The sequence below is a fragment of the Vulpes vulpes genome, chromosome 3 (assembly GCF_048418805.1).
Source record: "Vulpes vulpes isolate BD-2025 chromosome 3, VulVul3, whole genome shotgun sequence".
Taxonomy (NCBI): Eukaryota; Metazoa; Chordata; class Mammalia; order Carnivora; family Canidae; genus Vulpes; species Vulpes vulpes.
The window spans coordinates 134,712,912-134,726,445 of record NC_132782.1 but is presented as its reverse complement, the minus strand read 5'-3'; the positions used below and the strand labels follow the sequence as shown (position 1 = coordinate 134,726,445).

At 42.4% G+C, this 13,534-nt stretch overlaps 1 long non-coding RNA gene across 1 annotated transcript; it reads left to right on the top strand.

Annotated features, from left to right (window-relative positions):
• Positions 1–10,642: 10,642 nt before the first annotated feature.
• On the top strand, positions 10,643–13,192 carry LOC112924502 (uncharacterized). Its single transcript, XR_003235894.2, has 2 exons — positions 10,643–10,868; positions 12,337–13,192. It is a non-coding gene; the product is annotated as an uncharacterized lncRNA (long non-coding RNA).
• Positions 13,193–13,534: the final 342 nt, after the last annotated feature.

Genomic DNA, 13,534 nt, shown 5'->3' with positions numbered 1-13,534 from the left:
TTTCTCCTCAAAAATAAACTCCTAAAAATTGCTTTAAAATTCCTGATCAATGTTTTCAGTTCACATAGATACTAAACCGAATTTCCTAAAGCCTGAAAAGCTAATTATGCATTCAATTAGAGTTTCTTAATAAAGATTAAAACTCTGAAGTCTATTACAAGCCCATATTTAATTCAACTGCCATTTTATCCATGCCATGGAAGTGTAAGTGGTAACAATGAATATAAATTATAATACATGCCATGGAAAGAATGCTATTTGTCCAAGTACGTTACTATAAAGAATTAAATTTTGCTATCAGTTCCATGATCTAGTTAAAATTGGTATTCTTTATTTGGTCTTTCAATGTAGTCCAATTTCCTACTTTGAAAAACAAATTCTAGGGAATAAAGAAAAGAGATTAATTTATCATTAAGACTCTGCTTAATTGAAGTCAATTCCGAACAAACTTGAATTCAATTTCTGCTCATTAAATTGAATGTGCTCTGCGTTCCTCTCTGCATTGCTTTGAGCAAGCAGCTGAGAACAAGGGACTAACATCAAAATTATTAAATTGAGGAGATTTTATTTGGTCTTCACATGCCAGAGCCGCTTTGATGAGGAGCTGTTTTGGCACTGAAAGGAAAGAAGAGCAGCTGGAGGAAAAATCAAATGAAACTAAGCCTTGGAAAATTGAAGAAAACGCAAGCTTAATAATATTTAATAATTAAATTTCCACAAACAATAGCGGCAAATGAAGTAATCTGCAAAGTCTGTGAACTCATTTGCATAATTGATGCCGGTCCCCTGTAAATGAATAATGAAGATAATAAAAGATGTTGCTAAAAATGGGCACAATAACAGCAAATTTCATCAAGCCGCGCTCTCTGATTAATCTGCTCTTGCAAATCAGCAGCGAGAGGGGAGCGCGTGATTAACCGCGCCGAGGACGGCAGCAGGCGGCGGCGCTGCCCTTTCTCCGCGTGTCTCTGGGCGCGGCCCGCGCTCCTCTCGCCGCAGCTGCCGCTGGGGCTGCCGCTGGGGCTGCCGCGGGCGCCGCTCCGCCGGGCGCCCCCCGCCCCGCCCCGCCCCGCCCGGACCCGCCCGCAGCCGCGCAGCCCCTCTGCCCCTGCCCCCCCGCAGCAGCGCAGCCCCGGCCCCCCCCATCCCGCCCCTCTGCCCCTGCTCTCAGCCCCGACCCCCCCCGCCCCTCTGCCCCGCCCCCCACCCCTCTGCCCCCGCCCCTCCCGCAGCCCCGGCCCCCTCCCGCCCCTCTGCCCCTGCCCGGCCCGCAGCAGCGCAGCCCCGGCCCCCCCCTCCCGCCCCTCTGCCCCTGCTCGCAGCCCCGACCCCCCCCCCACCCCTCTGCCCCTGCTCGCAGCCCCGACCCCCCCCACCCCTCTGCCCCTGCTCGCAGCCCCGACCCCCCCTCCCGCCCCTCTGCCCCTGCTCGCAGCCCCGACCCCCCTCCCGCCCCTCTGCCCCTGCTCGCAGCCCCGACCCCCCTCCCGCCCCTCTGCCCCTGCTCACAGCCCCGACCCCCCCCACCCCTCTGCCCCTGCTCGCAGCCCCGACCCCCCCTCCCGCCCCTCTGCCCCTGCTCGCAGCCCCGACCCCCCTCCCGCCCCTCTGCCCCTGCTCACAGCCCCGACCCCCCCCACCCCTCTGCCCCTGCTCGCAGCCCCGCCCCCCACCCCTCTGCTCCCGCCCTGCCCCCGCAGCCCCGACCCCCCCCCGCCCCTCTGCCCCGGCCTTAGCTCCGCCCCCCACCCCTCTGCCCCCGCCCTGCCCCCGCAGCCCCGCCCCAGCCATCGATCCCAGCCCGAGGGATGGGGGGGGCGAGTGGGGGCTTCCCGCCGGCCCCCACCTAGACGCGGAGTAGACGAGAAACCATTAGCTGCCCCGCGTGGGCGATGCAGTCGGGATGGGGATTCCGGGGGGTGGGGGGTCTCCGTGGGGGAGCGAAAGGTGAGAGGTGCGGGCGGTCCACGCCGGCAGCGCTGGGCGCTCGGGGAACCGCGGGCACTCGGGTCCTGGAAGGGGACGGGGAGTCTGTTGTGCACCTGTGAACGACCCTTCGGACAAGATGCGGAGGCGCGCACAGGCACACACACACAAGGTGCATCCCACCCACCCTGCCAACTCCCTCCCCGGAAGGGACGGGGTGGAAGAAAGAAAGAAAAAAAGAAAAAAAAAAAAAAAGAGAGAAAGCAACCCGCAAAGGTAGGCTGGGCATTGCAGATTTTTTTTTTTTTTTCTAAAATCGAAATAACATTTTCCAGTGTGCAGCTTAGGTTTCCGAGTGTGTGCTTCGCAGGCCCGACCCAAGGGGCTAATAAAACCCCTGAGAGCGGTTGTGGCCCAGATACATCTTGTGCGGGAGTTTGTGAAAACAACTTGGCCGAGCGCAAACCTTAGAGGATGAAAAAGACTCCGAAAATGACACCGTCCCCCTGGAACCCCAGGCGCCCCACTCTCCTCCTCTCCAGGATAAAGTTGTCTCAGGAAAATAAAACTGTTGATAAACCACGGTTCCACACTGTTACTTATTTTACGACCCTTGGTTTGCAATCGATCATAGCTTGGGCCTAACAGGACTGACTGGGGCTTTTCATCTGTTTATAGTGTGTGCAGTGTTTGATCCCCCAAAAGTACCACGTCAGCTCTGTAAAATAATGTATTATTTCTGCTCGCATCCTGGATCCACCTCCACAGTGGTTTTTGTTTAAAATAAAGGCCTTGGTTACTTTCCATGATTACCGAATGGAAACTTCAATCCTAGACATCTGAGGAACACAGGCTTGCAAATCCAGTCCTGAGTTGGGAAAAACAGAGCAGAGCCCTCGAGTACTTCACTAGGCGAGGGCAGTCGGCTCTATTTTAACTTGACCCGTTTTAATCCAGTTTCATAAACCATGAGCTTGCTTCTCCTCCAAAAAACAAGCCGACATGCCACCCTGAGTCCCAAACTCAGTCTTTCTCATCAAATAAACCTGTGACTCCCTTGTTTTCGCTCAGCAAATGGCTCATTCTTCCCGGTGCAAAAACTACACTGCAGTTTTCCCTAACTCCTCTCTAAATGTACAAAGAAATCCCAGAATCGTGGAATTTTGAGCCAGAAGAAACTTCCTCACTTTGCATAGGAAGAAAGAAGACTGAGAGGAGGTGAGTGACCGCCCGTTCTCACGCAGGCACAGCCACCAGCCCCAGGTCCCCCTGGTCTCTCCCCACCTCCAGCCAGGCGTGGAGGCCAAAGGAAGGAAACTGGAAAGAGACTCAAGATCGGTATTTCAGGAAGCGCCCAGAAGCCAAGGGAATGCAGGAACAGAATTAATGGGATGTGGGAAGGGTTAGGAATGATAAATCCAGGTGATAAAATGAGTTTCAAAGAATCGGAAGCCAGATGGTCTTAGAGAAACTATGTCTCTCACAGAGACGGTGTAGAAAATCATCTGGCAAAATAAGGACCGTGGAGAGAAAGTAAGTGGTTCTTAAGATGTCTCAAACATGGGGTCGAAGTTAGGTCAAGAGAAGAAAAGGAAGAGCCCACAGGAATGTTTGTAGACAGGCAGAAAGAGAGCGTAAGTGCATTGGTGTCCAAAGGATTCTTTCTGTGCGGTGCCTCTGAGGAAGAAAGGGTGACCGACTGCCTCAGGAGAATGAGCTAGTGGAGGCTCTGAGAGACACAAGGAATGGCCCCAGTCAAGGTGAATTGTAGGCAGTTGTGAGAGTTTCATCCCAGGAGCATGATGAGAATGTCAGAGCCTGCCCCACAGCAAGGGTGCTTCATCTGCTCGGAGACGGGGTGTCCTAAAACCATCAGGCCTCACATGAAAAGCCTGCAGCCCAGTGTCCCCCAGCTTCCCAACGCCAGGCGGAGAGAAGTTAGGCTTCCTGATTCGCATCCATGCATGCCCGAGGAGCACACCACTCTCTCGGCTAGGATCTGGAATCGTGCATTCCAGAAGGGCCCTGAAGAGATGCCCTCAGAGGTCTTTACGGTTTCCTGCTCCAAATCACCCTGACATATGAAATAAGAATGTGTTCCATGGCCTTCCTCAGCTTATTAGCTCTCATGTAAGGATGAGTGATCCTCATTGTTGCTTGAAAACATCCACATTTTGGAAATGCCTAAGCTACCTAAATGTGACAATAAAATTCATTTCAGTTTATCAGTCTTGAAAGTTAATTGAACATTTATGCTTTAGTCTAATTATTCCTGGCTAACACTGAAGCAATGAAAAATTAGGTAAGATTTGTAGCCAACTCCTTGGCTTTTTTTCCCTCTCAGACTTTTCTTTTTCTTTCCTTTTTCTTTCTTTCTTTTTTTTTTTTTTTTTTAATGACTGACGAGTTTGGGCAGAGGCCTAACACTCTAAGCCGATGAGCCTGGCAGCAGTGTTCCTGAAGCCGTGGGTTCTGGGATACTTTATGGCTCTTCATCACCTTCGAGAGCTGTCCTTATGACGCCAGGAATCTAGCTGAGTTCCATGTGGGTAAGAAAATGTAATGCTCTGGTTGCCTGGATACTCTGGTTAACCGATGGTGACCACATACATTAGAAACCGGTGTCTGATTTGTAGAAAACTTTGAAGGTTGTTGAAGGAGATGCCAGCCCTCCTTCCATGCAGCAATAGGCAGAAATTGTCGGTAATCTGGCAAATGAAAACATTTGCACTGTGTGATGTTTACTGCCTGTTTAATATCCTAAAATTTGCACACAATCTAGCGTTATTATTTCCTCCAAATAATTTATCCCTAATGAATAATGATGTCTTGTGTTGTGAGCCCATGGTCCAAATAGCAAGTTTTCCTAGTCATGATTATCTACAACTATTAAATGTTTTCCCATTCAATTAAACTTTTTTTTACAGAACCGGAAAGTTTTATTTAAAAAGTCAGAAATTATTTAAAAATTAGCATATAAACTAAAGAAGGCAATATTTAAGTAGGATACCCATAAGCCATTAAAAGCATATTTTATGGATATACAGCCATTTTAAATAATTAGGGATTTTCCCCCCACTGGTTATTAATTCTCTTTGATGATAGTTTTGCTGTCTATGCTCCTCCCAAGCTAAAGAGCACCAGTTATTTATCATTCCTGGTTTGTGAAGGATTTTCGAGGATTTATTTACAACCCCCTCAAAACAAGTGTCAAAACCCCTGCATCTGCCCTATTTCTATTTACTCAACCCTTCTCTGTAGCTGGAAAGCCAAAAGAAAAGGGAATTTAAAGGAAAAGCCTGCAATTCTAAGTTCCTTAACTCCCACTCTTTTCTTATCTCACCATATTGGATTTAATCAGCATGTGCTGAGAACCCAGCATGTGACAGACACTAAGGAAGCTGACATGAATAAATATGGTCTCGGTCTTTCAGGAGCTTACAGACACCTGGGGAATACCTACCTGGACACAGATAATGTTTACATAATGCAGTAAGTGCAAAAGCACTGAGTCCAGCCCCAAAACTCTGAGATGTTTTCATAAGATGAAAAATATGGGGGAAATCATATGATGGCTTAATTCATGTTCTCCTTGTTAACTTTGTGTTGGTCTTTTTCCAACCATAGATGTCATCTTGTAATTCCCATCTCCAACAGGTATTGAAAAGTTTCATTTATGGGGCACTTGGTGGCTCAGTCGGTTAAGCATCTGCCTTTAGCTCAGATAATGATCCCAGAGTCCTGAAATCAAGCCCCACGTCCGCCCGTCTCCTTGCTCAGTGGGGAGTCTGCTTCTCCCTCCCTCTCTGCTGCCCCCATATGCTTGTGTGTTCTCTTGCTCTCGCTCTGTCAAATGAATAAATAAAATCTTTTAAAAAAATAGCCTTGGCTATTCTAAAAAAGAAATTCGCTTATTTATATTTCCAGTAGGCTATTGGCAATCATAGCTCTAATTCTAAATTATCCCATAGAACGTACCTTTTCTAAAGGCTTACATTTTAAAAAACAAGGCTAACATAACTTATTCAGTGTTGACCTGTATGATATCAATTTCCTAGAGTGTTATATATATAAGATCTATTTTAAATATGCGTGCGTGTACACCTAAATATATACATGTTTCATTCTGGATTTTAAACGTCAACTTTTATGGTGACTTAACTGCCATTAAAACATTGGTCTAAGAAACCAAATATAAAAATTATCAGGCAGTTAGGAATTGGTGGAAGTTCCTGAACTTTATGAATAGCATTATAAACATTATTGTAGCCTGAGAGGATTGATCAACAAAAGTCCGACTACTAGCTGGAACACACGATGGCTGGAGTATATCATGGCTTCAGGAAATGTGAAGAAAACGTAAGAGTGACTGCCAAAGTAGAGTGGAGGAGACTATAGTCTCAGAGACTACACTCTAACCAATGTGTCATATATTGTTCACCTGTTTGTAACAGGAACCCTACTCAACTGGCTTAACCAAATAGGAATTTTGCATTTAGGGGGAGACAGTCCAGGGCCAGTTCAATGGCTCTGAATTTCATCAGAGACTCAATGTCTTCTGTCTTTCCTATGATCCTTAGTACCCTATGTTTTCCCCTGATGGTCATGAGATGATCCCTTTACCTCCAGCCATTGTGTCTGCATGCCTAGCAAAATGAAGGAAGGGGAAAAGGTATGTACCAGCTGAGTGTGTCCCTTTTAGTAGGAAAATGATAACTTACCAAGAGCTTCCCCCTCCCAGAGGAGGCGCTCACATATCATTGGATACAACTAGTCACGTGACCGTAGCTGTAAAAGAATCTGAGGAGGTGAGAAATTTTAACTGATCCAAGTTATTATCCAATTAAACTGGATATTAAACTTCAACCAATTAAAAGCATCCAATGTTAACAATCCAAGTTATCTTAATAAGGAAAAAAGAAGATACCACAGAGAGACCATGCTGATTCAGTTAGCATTTCCAATTCTATCTAGAAGGTACGGCCCCACGCCCTAGTGCATGCGAGGTCCCTATATCTATATACAATGTAGCATTCTTATAAAATAAACATATTGAATAATTTTCGTATCTCCTTTTCTCAGCACATATTCCTTGGGTAAAGAAGAAGCATTTTTGTAAACGTGTCGAGTGGCCTGTTTTTAAAGATACCCAATATTACTTTAACTATAAAGATATATACTCCATTCTGAATCTTAATCTTACATGGTGCTATATTTTTAAAGCCTTGGTGTCCTTACTGCTGGAAGTTTGTTTGCTGGCTTATAATAAATGCATGGATAACATTAAATAATGCTTTAATATACAAGATAGGTATGAGGGCTTCTGAGCAGCCCCAGAAATTGTGATCTGGGTCAGTGATGGAAGAGAAAGAGATGGGATGATATATTTTTTTATCATCCTATGTCCCTCTCATTAAAAAGCATTTGTTAAACACATGTGTGTATCATAGTTGTCAAAACAAAAAGATGTTTTACTCCAATCAACTCTTGATTAATCCTGTTACCTATTTTCTGTAAACCCTTTTCCCACTCAGCAGTGCATCAACAAGAACAGAGAGAAAGAACGATAAACCTCAAACCAGTCCACCTAATTTTGTTATTAGCTGTAGTTAAAGGTTTGCTGAGGAAGAAGATTGAAGCCATTTGTAAAATGAGGTTTACATTTGTCTGTGGATTTCAATTATCCATGCTATTCCTTGTCCCTGGAAATCAGGGATAATGAAGAATTGGAATCTCGAACTATTGTTTTGGAGCAAGATTTGGTTGCTGTCAGAAATCATAATTAACATCAAGAGGCATTTATTCCACCCTACTTTTGTACAAGGCATTGTACCAGCTGGTAGCAGCAGGGACATTTGGAAAAAGTAATGTTATAGCAGCCCTCTTACCTCATGCACATTTTCTTAGAAAAAGCAAGTGATGAGTACATAAGTGTATAACCTTCAACATGATGGGAGGAAAGAGTACAAGTATTTTTCCCCTCAATAATTAGATTCAGATTCTTAGGAGTCTGGCTGAAGGCATCAGCAGACATGTATCATCTCAGCCAGTTATCCCAAAAGGGAAGTTTGAATGTTCAATTTACACAAATGTGTTGACTTAGGCTTTGAAAATGAAAGACTTTTTTTAAACGTCTCATGCTATGTCCCACATCAGACCCTGCCTCACTCTTCCTTTGACTGCAGTGAAAAGAGACAGCTCTGCCAAATTTCTCTGTGACCTTAGAAAAATCACTCCCTTAACCTTTCTGGGCTTCCCTTCCCTCATCTTTAAAATGGGGCAACAATATTACTCTGTGAGGTTGTTATGGGGATGGAAAAAAGGTGACTTCGGATGTACAGTCTCTGCAAATTGTGATGTGTTACATCCATATAAGATATTATTATTCTATTAATCCAAATATAGTATTGAAGAACCATTTTTAATGTACACAAAGCTTAATAAAGATGCAGTCAAGCAATACATACTATTAACAATTTCCGTATGTCAGCAAATGAGATCTATGTCATAATAAGTTATCTTTGAATATGGTATTCAAACCATGTTCAATTTCATGAGTGGATTCCCCTGTATTGATGTTTGCTCAGATTCTCATCAGTTTCTAAGTAGCATTTTTTCTTTGTTTTTTCGAATTATATAAGTTTCAGATGTACAGCTTTATAATTTGACATCTGTATGCACTACAAACTAATTGCCACCCCAAGTCTAGTTACCACCACCATACAGTTAACCCCCTTCATCCATTTTGCCCACCTCCAATCCCCTTCCTCCCTGGTAACCACTAGTCTGTTCTCTGTATCTATGAATTTGTTTTTGTTTTCTTTTGTTCATTCATTTGTTTTCTTAGGTTTGTTTTAGATTCCATTTATAAGTGAAGTTAATTGGTATTTGTCTCTCTCCATCTGGTTTATTTTGTTTAGCTTAGTACCCTTAAGGTCCATCCAGGTTGCCACAGATGGCAAGATTTCATCTTTTTTACGGCTGAGTAATATGCCATTATATGTATGTATACATACATACATACATACGCCACATCTTTATCCATTTATCTATCGATGGACATGGTTTGCTTCCATATCTTGGCTTTGTAAATAATGCTACAAAGAACATAGTTGTGCATATATCTTTTCAAATCAGTGTTTTTTGTATTCTTCAGATAAATACCTAGAAGTCAAATAGCTAGGTCATATGGTATTTCTACTCTTAATTTTTTGGGGGAATCTCCATACTGTTTTCCTCAGCAAATGCATCAATTACAATCCCATCAGTAGTGCTCACAGTTCCCTTTTCTGCACATCCTCTCTAGCACTTGCTATTTCTTGCCTTTTTGATAATAGTCATTCCAACAGATGTGAAGTATACTCATTGTGGTTTTGATCTGCGTTTTCCTAATAATTAGTGATGTTAAGAATCTTTATCTAATGTTGAAGTCATTGCACATTTGAGTGACTGAGCTTTGAATAATTTTGTTGAAGTATCACATGGCTCCAAAGACCAGCCAACATCAGCTAGCTGATTAGGAATTCTCTGGTTTTTGAAGTGAATGCCAGGATAGTATATAATACACTTCTGCTTCAGAAATCCTGTTTCAGGTAATCCTATTTTGGAAATACAAACTATTTTCCAAAGAAAGAACAGGTGGGCAAATAGATATATGGCCATCACTAGCTTATTTAGTATAGAATGTTACTAATACCTATGAAATGTATCAAAATAAACCTTCACCTGTTTGTTTACCCTAAAATTAAGATGTTGCTGAAATGGGTGTGTGTTAGTCTTCACAAATTGCTACCGCTAAAAATCTGCTTATTGCTCTCCCCTTTGTAACCTAATTTTCAGCTTTGCCCAACTCAGGGGTCACCCAACAATGAAAATACCATATAATTCTCATCTAACTCACCTAATATATTATATTAAGTCATCCATGGTCATTCAACTCTTTAGGTTTTGATATTACTATACATCTTCTTTTGGGAACCCAATTTTTATTTGAAGTACATATATATAAATTTCATAAACATTCGATGAAAGAGTTTTTTATTATTTTTTCTTTCAAAACTTCTGCTCAGTTCTTCTTGTAATTTGTAAAGATAGGTTCATGCAAAATAACATCAGGTATTTCACTATAGTATTTATAATGCATGCTTCCAAATATTTACGGGTAATTTCTAAAATGGGTCCTGAGCAGAGGATCTTAGAGAGGAAAAAGTATCATTAAGTATCCTTCCTTGGCTAATTTAGCCAAGTACATTCCAGAACTCTCCCAATCAGTATATTAAGCAGATGTGGTCTTTGTCCACCTAGTATGTTGCGTTAGACCTTTCAACACTCTGCAGTCTTTTTATCACTCAGCTGCCAAGTTCCCTAGGGTAATCATAGACAGCTTGTCAATTTAATTGCAAAGAAACAGGCTTTCTTGTGACCATTCCAATTTTAGCTGCTACTTTAAATTGTACATGATAGTTCTTCCATGCTGTCTGCCCTTTAAACAGTGTGGATCTCTGCAAGCCTCTTAATGGTGATGGAAAGAAGAGCAGGAATGAAAATTTGGCTTGCTGATAGAGCCTACAACATGCATTTTATTAAGTTGCTGCTTTCAGAAAGGAAGCTTTTCCTTGAGCCCTGTATGTCACCATTACATTGCCCACACTAAATTATTTTTTTGTCTTTTCAGTGTTCTACTTTCATGCATATTTTCCTCCTTTCTGGGTGATAGAGGATTCATAGGCCATCTGGATTCTGAAACATCTGGACACTGAATTTCTGCAGAAGAGAATCAGAGGAAAGAGACGATCAGTGGTACTGGGTGTCTCCGGAGAGATTTAAATCAACGATGATATTTTGGTTGTCTCCCTTTTGGAACATTAACACAAAAAGTGAAAGGAGAAAACAACACATCACAGGAACCCAGTGTTCCAAGAATACCAAGAATATATAAGAAGGTAGGACTTTAGATATGAATTTAGGTCAGTAACTGGATACATCTCTATACTTGATACCATTTCTAGAATTCCCCCCTATTTTTTTCAATTGTTATGCACTTTGGGGTTTAATTTAGTTCGATATGCTTTTAACACAGCTAGGTGTAGATGATGCATCCTTTGAACCTACTTTACCTTAAACTATGTATAATTCAATTCAATAAACCTTGATTTATTAAGTTTTATACATAAAGTCACAAACTTGTCATATTAAAAATGTGGATACGGTCAGCTTAATAGAAAGACTAGACATGAGCACCACTGGGTAAATTAAGAAGAGCTACACATCTAAGACACACAGAAGGAAATGAGTGCAAAGAGATAAACAGTGTTTCGCAAGATGGTTGGAGCTATAAGCTTCTGGAACCAAAAATCAAGAACCAAGGTGATAACATGAGCGAGAGGATCTCAGACCTTTAGAACATTCAAATGCCATCCCACAAACTCAGCTGAGGTACGTGTGTGTGTGTGTGTGTGTGTGTGTGTGTGTGTGTTAATGTGCATTTGTGTATATGTAAGGATCTATCTGCAACAGGGTTAGAGGCTGCTCTGGGAATGTGCAGAGGATCACTTCTTCTAGGCCGTCAATCTTGGTGCTATATCATACACAATAGGACTGCACAGTCCAGCCAGCTGTGAGCACAGCGCTTATTTACACACTCAGCCTTTCCCCACTAATGGGGCCGGATCCACTGCCTTCCCGGAACTTGAGGCTAAGAACCAGAGTAAGTGTAGTTGCCCAGACTACTCTGTGAATCTCAGGAATAAGCACTTAGACCAGTATCGGAGCTTCTCTTTTGTGCAAAGCCACTAGGTTCAGCTGTCAGGTAAGGATGAGGAGATGTTTAGATCCTGTGATTTATTTCCCATACTATTACAATTTGCTTTTTCTTTTCCTGTATTTTCTCTGGTAAATATTTGGGCTCTTAACTGATAGATTTTTATTTCCTGAAAAAAATCGAAATTGCTACAAAGTACTCCTCAAAAGACATGAGTTTGAAGCAACTCATCTGAAGCACCTTCAGGCAGATTTCCTAAACTATGTGATGCTCTGCCATAGGGAAAAAAAATAGTTAAATCTGTCAGTTTAAGTTGATTTCTAGGAACCCAGAATAGTTCAAACGAAAAAGAATCCAACAGTAAAATTTTAGTAACTATTTTTTTTAATTAGGCATAGCTCCATTTGAGTATAATAACTCTCTGAAATAAGGGACTATAGACATCTTCTCTGGTTTCTGCCGGTCCATTGTGTCCTTAATTTCCTCTAACTGCATCTTCGGTGAGCCCCACAATGAAGTACAATATTAGATGTTCACTTGTATGATATCAACCTTGTATGAAGAGAATGAATAAAAAATGAAGTTCTTAGCTGTGATCTATTTCAGATTAGCCATTTTCATTTATAAAACTGTTTATTTTACTTTGTCAGCTTGAAGGTCAATCCAACTTCAAATTGCATCTTGCAGAATTTCAACAAAGATACGAGGCCCATCTCCGTCTCCTTTAAGACTAAAGGGGAAAAGCTGAGTCTTAACACGGGCTTTAGGCAGAGCTTTATGAAAGGGAGCAGATCACACTGAGATAAGACTTGCAAAGACGCTCTTCTCTGAAGTCAAAACATCACGGCCTGGCCACGGTGGCAGATACCATCAGGAATGGCAAGTATTAATTGTGGACATTAACCCAGAGCAAGCCATAAGAGCAAGTTCAAGGGAACACTTGTCGTACACTAAGGGAGGAAGAAACAACAAAAATCATAACCGCCCTCACTTATTAAGTACTTCTATGTGTCGAGGACCGTTCTGTGCAGTTTAGATAGATTATCTCCCATCTCTACAATAACTCTTTGAGGTAGCCACTGTTGGTATCACATTTGACAGATGAAGAAGCTGAGGGACGTGGAGGTTAAGAATCTCGGCCAATATCACACAAGCATGTACATTAAGAAACAAGGATTGGCAGAAAGACTCCTATACTCATAGCCTGAGTGACAGTGTTTTACATGTACATGCAGTATGAAGAACGCTGTGAAGGACACAACTCAATATGCTCAGATATTGACATACGTTAAAGCAAACCCAGCCCCTCCTACATAGTGTGCATCATTACACTGCATTATCATTATGTATTTCACTCCTGTCCCACTTGTTTGTAAGCTTCAGTGAGAGACTGCATCTGTTTTGTTCACATTGTAATGTCAGTGGCTAGCAGGTTACCTTGTCACATTGTGGCCGTTTGATTCATATTTATTATTGATCAAATACTCAATAAATTGATCTATCGAATATTTATTGAAATGTGGTTTCCTGTGCGACACTGTCCATTCCTTAAGGAGGTTTTAAATAAGGCCACACTGTCTAGTACAAAGAACATGGGATTCAGACACAAAAAACTCAGGCTCTAGTCCAAGCACCACAACATCCCAGTGCTGTGGTCCTGGACAAACCACTAAACCTCTGGAATCTCAGTTTCATCATCTGGCCAGCAAATACAATAAAGATAGGTTTCTTAAGCAAGTTTTAGATATCATACAAACTATCATTATGGTAACTACAGGTTCTTCTGTTAGATGATGAAATATCTAAAAAGACAGATACAAATAAGGAAGCCACATATTTTTTATGGAT